Genomic DNA, 7,206 nt, shown 5'->3' with positions numbered 1-7,206 from the left:
GGGAAAAGAACCAGGTAGATAATCAGATCTGTCCATTTTCCTTCCTGTTTACAGAACAAGTCAAACTGAAATGTTAAATTAAAATGTACAGTCCCATGTGTAGGCCATGTTTCTTCACTCTCTAATTTATATTGGTGCAAACTGTGTTAAAGAAAACAATCAGCCCAGGTGTGGTGGCACATGCCTGTAATACAATGGCTCAGGAGGCTGAGGTGGGAGGATTCCAAATTCAAAGTCAGCCTCAGCAATTAAACAAGCCCGGGCTCAGAATATAGCAAATAATAGGGCTGGGGTGGGGGGCTGGAGGGATGGGGGTGTTCAGTGGTAGAGCAATTTTCTAGCATTTGTGAGACACTGGGTTCGATTCTCAGCACTGCATAAAAATAAATGAATAAGGGGCTGTGGCTGTGGCTGAGTGGTAGAGCATTCATCTCGAATATGTGAGGCCCTGGGTTTGATCCTCAGTACCCCATAAATAAAATTGTGTCCACCTACAACTAAAAAATATTTAAAAATGAATAAATGAGTAAAATAAATGTCCATCAACAACCAAAAACATATTTTAAAAAGGGGGGCTGGGGATGTCGCTCAGTGTTTAAGCATCCCTGGGTTCAATCCTTGGTAGAAAAAAAATTATTTTAAAACTTCTGCTTTAAGGGCTGGAGATGTGGCTCAAGCCGTAGCGCGCTCGCCTGGCATGCGTGCGGCCCGGGTTTGATCCTCAGCACCACATACCAACAAAGATGTTGTGTCCGCCAAATACTAAAAAATAAGTATTAAAATTCTCTCTCTCTCCCTCTCTCTCACTCTTTCTTTAAAAAAAACAAAAAACAAAACAACAACAACAAAAAAACCTTCTGCTTTAAAATAATACCAATTATTGTAATCTCATTTACTCTAGGGAATGAGGCAGGAGGATCAGAAGTTCAAGGCCAGCCTCAGAAATTTAGTAAGACCTTGCCTCAAAAAAAATAAATAAATAAATAAATAAAGAAGGGCTAGGGGTACAGGGTCTCTGGTTCAATCTGTAGTGCCACCAAAATAAGTAAATAAATAATCTCAGTTATTATTATGTACCTGAGGGGTGAGATCTCAGGGATAGACACTGAATTACCAATTATCTTGAAGTTTATCCACTTTGAAAATTTTCTGAAAAGAAAAACAAACAAGGGGTTGGGTTGTGGCTCAGTGGTAGGCACTGGTTCCATCCTTGGCACCACATAAAAATAAAGGTTATTGTGTCCACCTACAACTAAAAAACAAAACAAGAACAAGATCATTCTTTTTGCAAATTATTGGTGGTTTGAGCATCTTCACCTCCAAAAAGCAGACATAGCCTCAGGATCCACCAAACTATACTTTTGATGTCCTCAAGAAAAAGAAGTCTTAGCTGGGCATGGTGGCACATGCTTATATTCCAGTGACTTGGGAGGCTGAGACAGCAGGACCCCAAGTCTGAGGCTAGCCTTGGCAATTTAGTGAGACCCTGTATCAAATAAAAATAAATAAATAAATAAATAAGACTGGGGATGTAGTTCAGTGGTAAAGCACCCCTGGCTTCAACCCATGGTACCAAAAAGAGAAAAAGTCATCTTAGTCCCTTATGAAAAGAATATCACAAAGTCTTGAAATCATCTAGATGCACTTGAAAATTTATGATTTTTAAGATGATGACACAAAGACCTTTTACAGAGTTTAAAGAGGATTTGGAGGCATTCCAGGGTAGGTCAGAGTTAGGGAAACTTCAACAGAAGATGATCTATTTATGGTTGATGTTCTTATCCTAAATAATAAATTAAGAGCACCTGCCTAAGTATTAAAGGAGTTTGTCTTTGTACTGGGGACTGAACCCAGAGGCACGTCTACCACTGAGCTACATCCCCAGCCCTTTTTATTTGTTTATTTTGAGGCAGGGTCTCGCTGAGTCACCTAGGGCCTCGTGAAACTACCGAGGCTGGCTTGGGTTCTGCCACCCTCCTCCCTTCTCGATTGCTTGGATTACAGGCCTGTGCCACTGTGCTCAGCAGCACTCTGGATTTTTAAGAGAACCCCCCCACCCCTTATTTGTCTTTTGATCTCAAAGGAATCTGAGAAATGACTCACACAAAGTTTACATTCCAGTTCTTGATTAAGATAACAGACCTTAGGAGACAGATACCAGGTAGAGAACTGAGAATCTACTATAGCTAATTCCACAACTGCAGCATAAGAAAAAAGAAAAGGGAAGAATTCTAAAGACCAGTGAGCTCCTGCATGATTAATTTTTATTTATTATTGGGGATTGAACCCAGGGGTGCTCTACCACTGAGCCACTCTTTTATTTTGAAATGTTTCATTAAGTTGCTTAGGACCTGCTAAACTGGGGCTGGCTTTGAACTTGCAATCCTCCTGCCTCAGCCTCTGGAGTGGTTAAGTTCAAGGATCAAACTTAACCACTGAGCCACATCCCCAGCCCTTCTTTATATTTTATTTTGAGACAGGGTCTCACCAAGTTGCTTGGGGCCTCAATAAGTTGCTGAGGCTAGCTTTGGACTTGCGATCCTCCTGCCTCAGCTTCCTGAGTCACTGGGATTACAGACGTGTACCACCGCACTCGGCATCTTTATTATTCTAAACCTTGTGTTTGATACCTACTCAGCTGTGCACACGGGCATATTAGTCATTTGAGGGATGTTCATCTAAAGCTGACAACCACCCGCTTCAAGGCTGAAGAGTCAGAGATAGGGAAACTACTGCAGCTGTGCATGGTACTGCACCCCTGGAATCCCAGCGACTTGGGAGGCTGAAGTAGGAGGATCACAAGGTTGATGCCAGCCTTACTAACTTAGGGAGGCCCTGTCTCAAAATAAAAAATAAAAAGGGCTGGGGATGGGGCTCAGTGGTAAAACCCCTGGGTTCAATCCCCGGAACAACAACAAAAAAGAGTGATTAATGGATTCTCAGGATACCCAACTGCCAGCTCTTACAATTTCCCAGACTCTGGAATGGCACCTAGAATCCTCCGGTCATGCCCCACACTTTGAGCAACAGTGCAGCCTTGCAGGCAGATGGTGGTCACTGCTCCCCAAGGTGGAAACAACCCCCTCCTGGGAACCAAGTTGCCTGTCCCCTTTTTTTCAGGACCCACTGATAAACACTCTGCAAAACAAATGGAGGTTACCCCTCAGTGACAAGGATTTCTCCAGAGACATCTGGAAAAACCAGAATGAGGTAATGAGCAACCAGACCCCAGGCCACTCCAATAAAAGGCTTTCTTCTCCATGTTTGGGGAGTAGCCATCTCTCTCTCTCAGCTCTGTGTCTCCATTGTCTTTCCCATCCTTGAGGTAAAATCCCTCAATCAGAGCTTTACCTGTGTGCTAATAATACTCTTTGGCCTGGTTTCATTTCTATTTGTCACTGGGTCAAAAGTTCTGGTCTCCAGCCTCAGATGCATTTGGTTTTATACAGTTACTGGTATCACCTATTTCTGTTCTTATTTATTTTGCAGCTTAAATTGTCCCAGATTTGACTGGTGGGATACTTTTCAAGTTAGCCCTTGTGTTTCTTTGTCACATAATTTAAGTGTTTCCCTCCCTTTCCCTCTCTCTTTCTTTCTAGGGCTGGGATTAAACCCAGGACCTCACAGATGTGCACAGTAAGTGCTCTACCACGAGGCTAACCCCCCAGCCTACGTACTTTGTTTCTGACAACAAAATGTTCCAAATTCATCTCATACCTTCCTTGCTCTTGTCCTGGCTAGAATCAGCCTTTCTTCAAAGAGCTGCAGGTGCTCTTAAGGGATAATGGAATTTATTTATTTATTTATTTATTTATTGAGTGAGAGAGAGAGAGAGAGAGAGAGAGAGAGAGAGAGAGAGAGAGAGTTTTAATATTTATTTTTTAGTTTTCGGCGGACACAACATCTTTGTTTGTATGTGGTGCTGAGGATTGAACCCGGCCGCATGCATGCCAGGCGAGCGCGCTACTGCTTGAGCCACATCCCCAGCCCAGGATAATGGAATTTAGAAAGCAAGATCTGAGCCCTAGGTATCTGTTTATCCACGGGTTTTGTACTGATACTTCTTGCAATTCAATCACAAGAAATTTTTGTGCCTCCCTTCTCTCCAGCTGAGGTCTCTGGTTCTCAAAAACATCCATATTTACTCATGTGCTTCATCCTATAAAACAGGCAAAATAGGTACAGAAGTTCTGGGTACACCTGTAATCCCAGGAGTTTGGGAGGCTGAGGCAGGAGGATCACAAGTTCGAGGCCAGCCTTAGCAACTCAGTGAGGACTATACAACTTTGCAAGATCCTGTCTCAAAATAAAAAATAAAAAAGGGCAGGGATGTGGCTCAGTGATTGAGGGCCCCAGGTACAACTCCCAGTACCAATAAAATAAAGAGTTGAGTCACCTGGTAGCAAATGCCTGTAATACCAGCAACTAGGCAGACTGAAGCAGGAGAGCACAAGTTTGAGGTTGGCTTGGGCAATTTAGTGAAATTCTCTCAAAAATCTTTTTTTTTAAATATTTTTTTAGTTGTAGTTGGACACACTATCTTTATTTTATTTATTTATAATATTTTTTTAGTTACACATGGGCACAATATCTTTATTTTTTTTGTTTATTTTTGTGTGGTGTTAAGGATCGAACCCAGGGCGTCGCACATACTAAGCAAGCACTCTACCGCTGAGCCACAACCCCAACCCTGTCTCAAAATCTTAAAAAAATTTTTTTTTTTTTTTTAAGAGCTGGGGATGAAGCTAAATTGTAGAGTACACCTCTGGATTAAATTCCCAGTACCACACACACACCAAAAAAAAAAAAAAAGAAAAAAAAAAGAAAAAGAGTTGAGTTTCTTTGTTTATATATGTATTCAGTTTCTAAAGTACTTAACCCCACCCTTGTTGATTTTAACTTGTGGAATATTTTAACACGATTTGAAGTAAAAACTCCATGGAAAGATCTACTGAAAGCAGTGTCTCCCCGCCCCAGTCGGAGCTCTACAGCTTCCTTTAACAAGACTGTAGGGCTGGGGATGTGGCTCAAGCGGTGGCGCGCTCGCCTGGCATGCGCAGGCGCTGGGTTTGATCCTCAGCACCACATAAAAATAAAATAAAGATGTTGTGTCCACCGAAAACTAAAAAATAAATATTAAAAAAATATATTAAAAAAACCAAGACTGTAACCCAAGAAATCCTCACTTCCCCCTCTCTCCCCATAAGTAACTCATTGGACTCATTTTTGGTCTATTCTTTCTGTATTTTTCTTTGTAAAAACCTGCATATCCATCTGCTTTCTTTTTTCTCCTTTCTTATATAAAAGCTAGCCCAGAACTTTGCTTTTTTTTAATATTTATTTTTTAGTTGTAAGTGGACACACAATATTTTTATTTCATTTTTTTTTAATGCGGTGCTGAGGATCGAACCCAGTGCCTCACATGTGCTAGGCAAGGGCTCTACCCCTGAGCCCCAGCCCCAGCCTAGGAACTTTGCTTTCTTAACAACATGTCTTGTCAATCATTGTAGCATATTATTATTCCTTTTTTAAGGGATGGTGTCTTGCTATGACACCCAGGATGGCTCTAAACTCCAGGGCTCAAGCAATCCTCCTGCCTGAGACTCCCAAGTAGTTGGGACTACAGGTGTATGCCCCTCAGCTAATTCGGTGGTTGTTATTAACTGGGGATTGAACCAGGGGTGCTGTGTCACTGGGCTACACCCCCAGTGCTTTTTATTTTTGAGACAGGGTCTCTCTAAATTGCTTAAATCATCATTAAGTTGCTGAGGCTGGCCTCAAACTTGCAATACTCCTGCCTTAACCTCGTGAGTAGCTGGGATTATAGGCGTGAGCCACTGTGCCCAGCTCTCTTTTCTAATTTTTAAATCGCATACAATAAGAGGGCAATTACCAATTTAGTGAGTGCGTGGGTGCTAGCCACTGAGCTGATAGAGGGATAGAGGAATAGAGAAATGCCCTTCATGATACCAGACTCCAAGAGAAACAAATGCACAAAAACACAGTGCTTTGGAGGCCTGGAGGAAGGAGTCAAAACATTTGAAAGAACTGACACCTGAGCTTGAAATGAGAAAGCAGAGAACCAGAAGGGAATTCTGTGTGTAGAAATAGTACTCAGGCAGGCAGAGTTGAATAAGGACAACGCTTGTTGTGGAAAAAGGGACTTGAACCTGCTAAAACTTAGAACTTGGGTGTGGGAGGAGGAAGGGGTGGGGAGCAGTTAGAGACCCACAGAGAGGCTGGAGAGCTGGTGCCTCACAAGTGGTACAGATAAAAAAAAAAAAAAAAAAAACTGCACTGTTATGGTACCAGGGAGATGAGAAGGTCTTTAAAATACCATTTGGATCCATTCACCTTACAAATATTCAACTGACTGCCTACCTTATGCCGGTACCACAGGAGGGAATAAGTGTCAAGGCCCCAGCCATTAGGGAATTTACGTTAGCAGGAAGACAGAATTCAGCAAGCTTAGTAAAAGAAGAGAGGAAATTGCTGGGCAGGCCCCCATGAGAGGAACCTAACACATTTGACTGAGGCCGAGGTGACAATATTTCCCAAAGAGTAAGACAGACTCATAGCTAGGCGTGTTTGTGTTTGGGAGGGAGAAGTTGGGAAGAACCCCAGTGCTGGTGCCTAGAGCAGAAAGAGTGACACTTTGGGATTAATCGGTAGGCGAGGTGGCACACACCTGTAATCCCAGCGACTCACAATTCAGGAGGCTGAGGCAGGAGGATCCCATATTCTAGCCAAGCCTCAACAACCTATTAAGACCATGCCTATAAATAAAGGACTGGGGATGTTGCTCAGTTCCCCTGGGTTCGATCCCCAGTACAAAAACCACACAAACAACAAAAAACCTGGGCTAAGCTACCTCCCTGTCTTTAGTATTTGGATTCATTTTGGCAAAATTATATATGCAAGAAATGATTTCAATTCCCATTCTCTCTTGCCCACCCTTCCTCTATCCCTGTCAGCTCAATGGCTAGCACCCCTGCACCCACTCTTTGCTTCCTCCTTTATTGTTCTTCCTTCCACACCCTTATTTGATTGATATTTTCTAAATAACACTTAAAGGTGAGATTCCCTTTGGTACATTCATATATGTATATAATATGATTTTGTTAATTTCATTCCATATTTCTTCTCCTTTTTCCTCTCATCTAGTGTGGTTTTCAAATTTGTATTTATGTATATATTTTTGCGGCA

The sequence above is a fragment of the Urocitellus parryii genome, chromosome 9, assembly GCF_045843805.1.
Source record: "Urocitellus parryii isolate mUroPar1 chromosome 9, mUroPar1.hap1, whole genome shotgun sequence".
NCBI classification, from domain to species: domain Eukaryota; kingdom Metazoa; phylum Chordata; class Mammalia; order Rodentia; family Sciuridae; genus Urocitellus; species Urocitellus parryii.
This window is presented reverse-complemented; position numbering follows the sequence as displayed.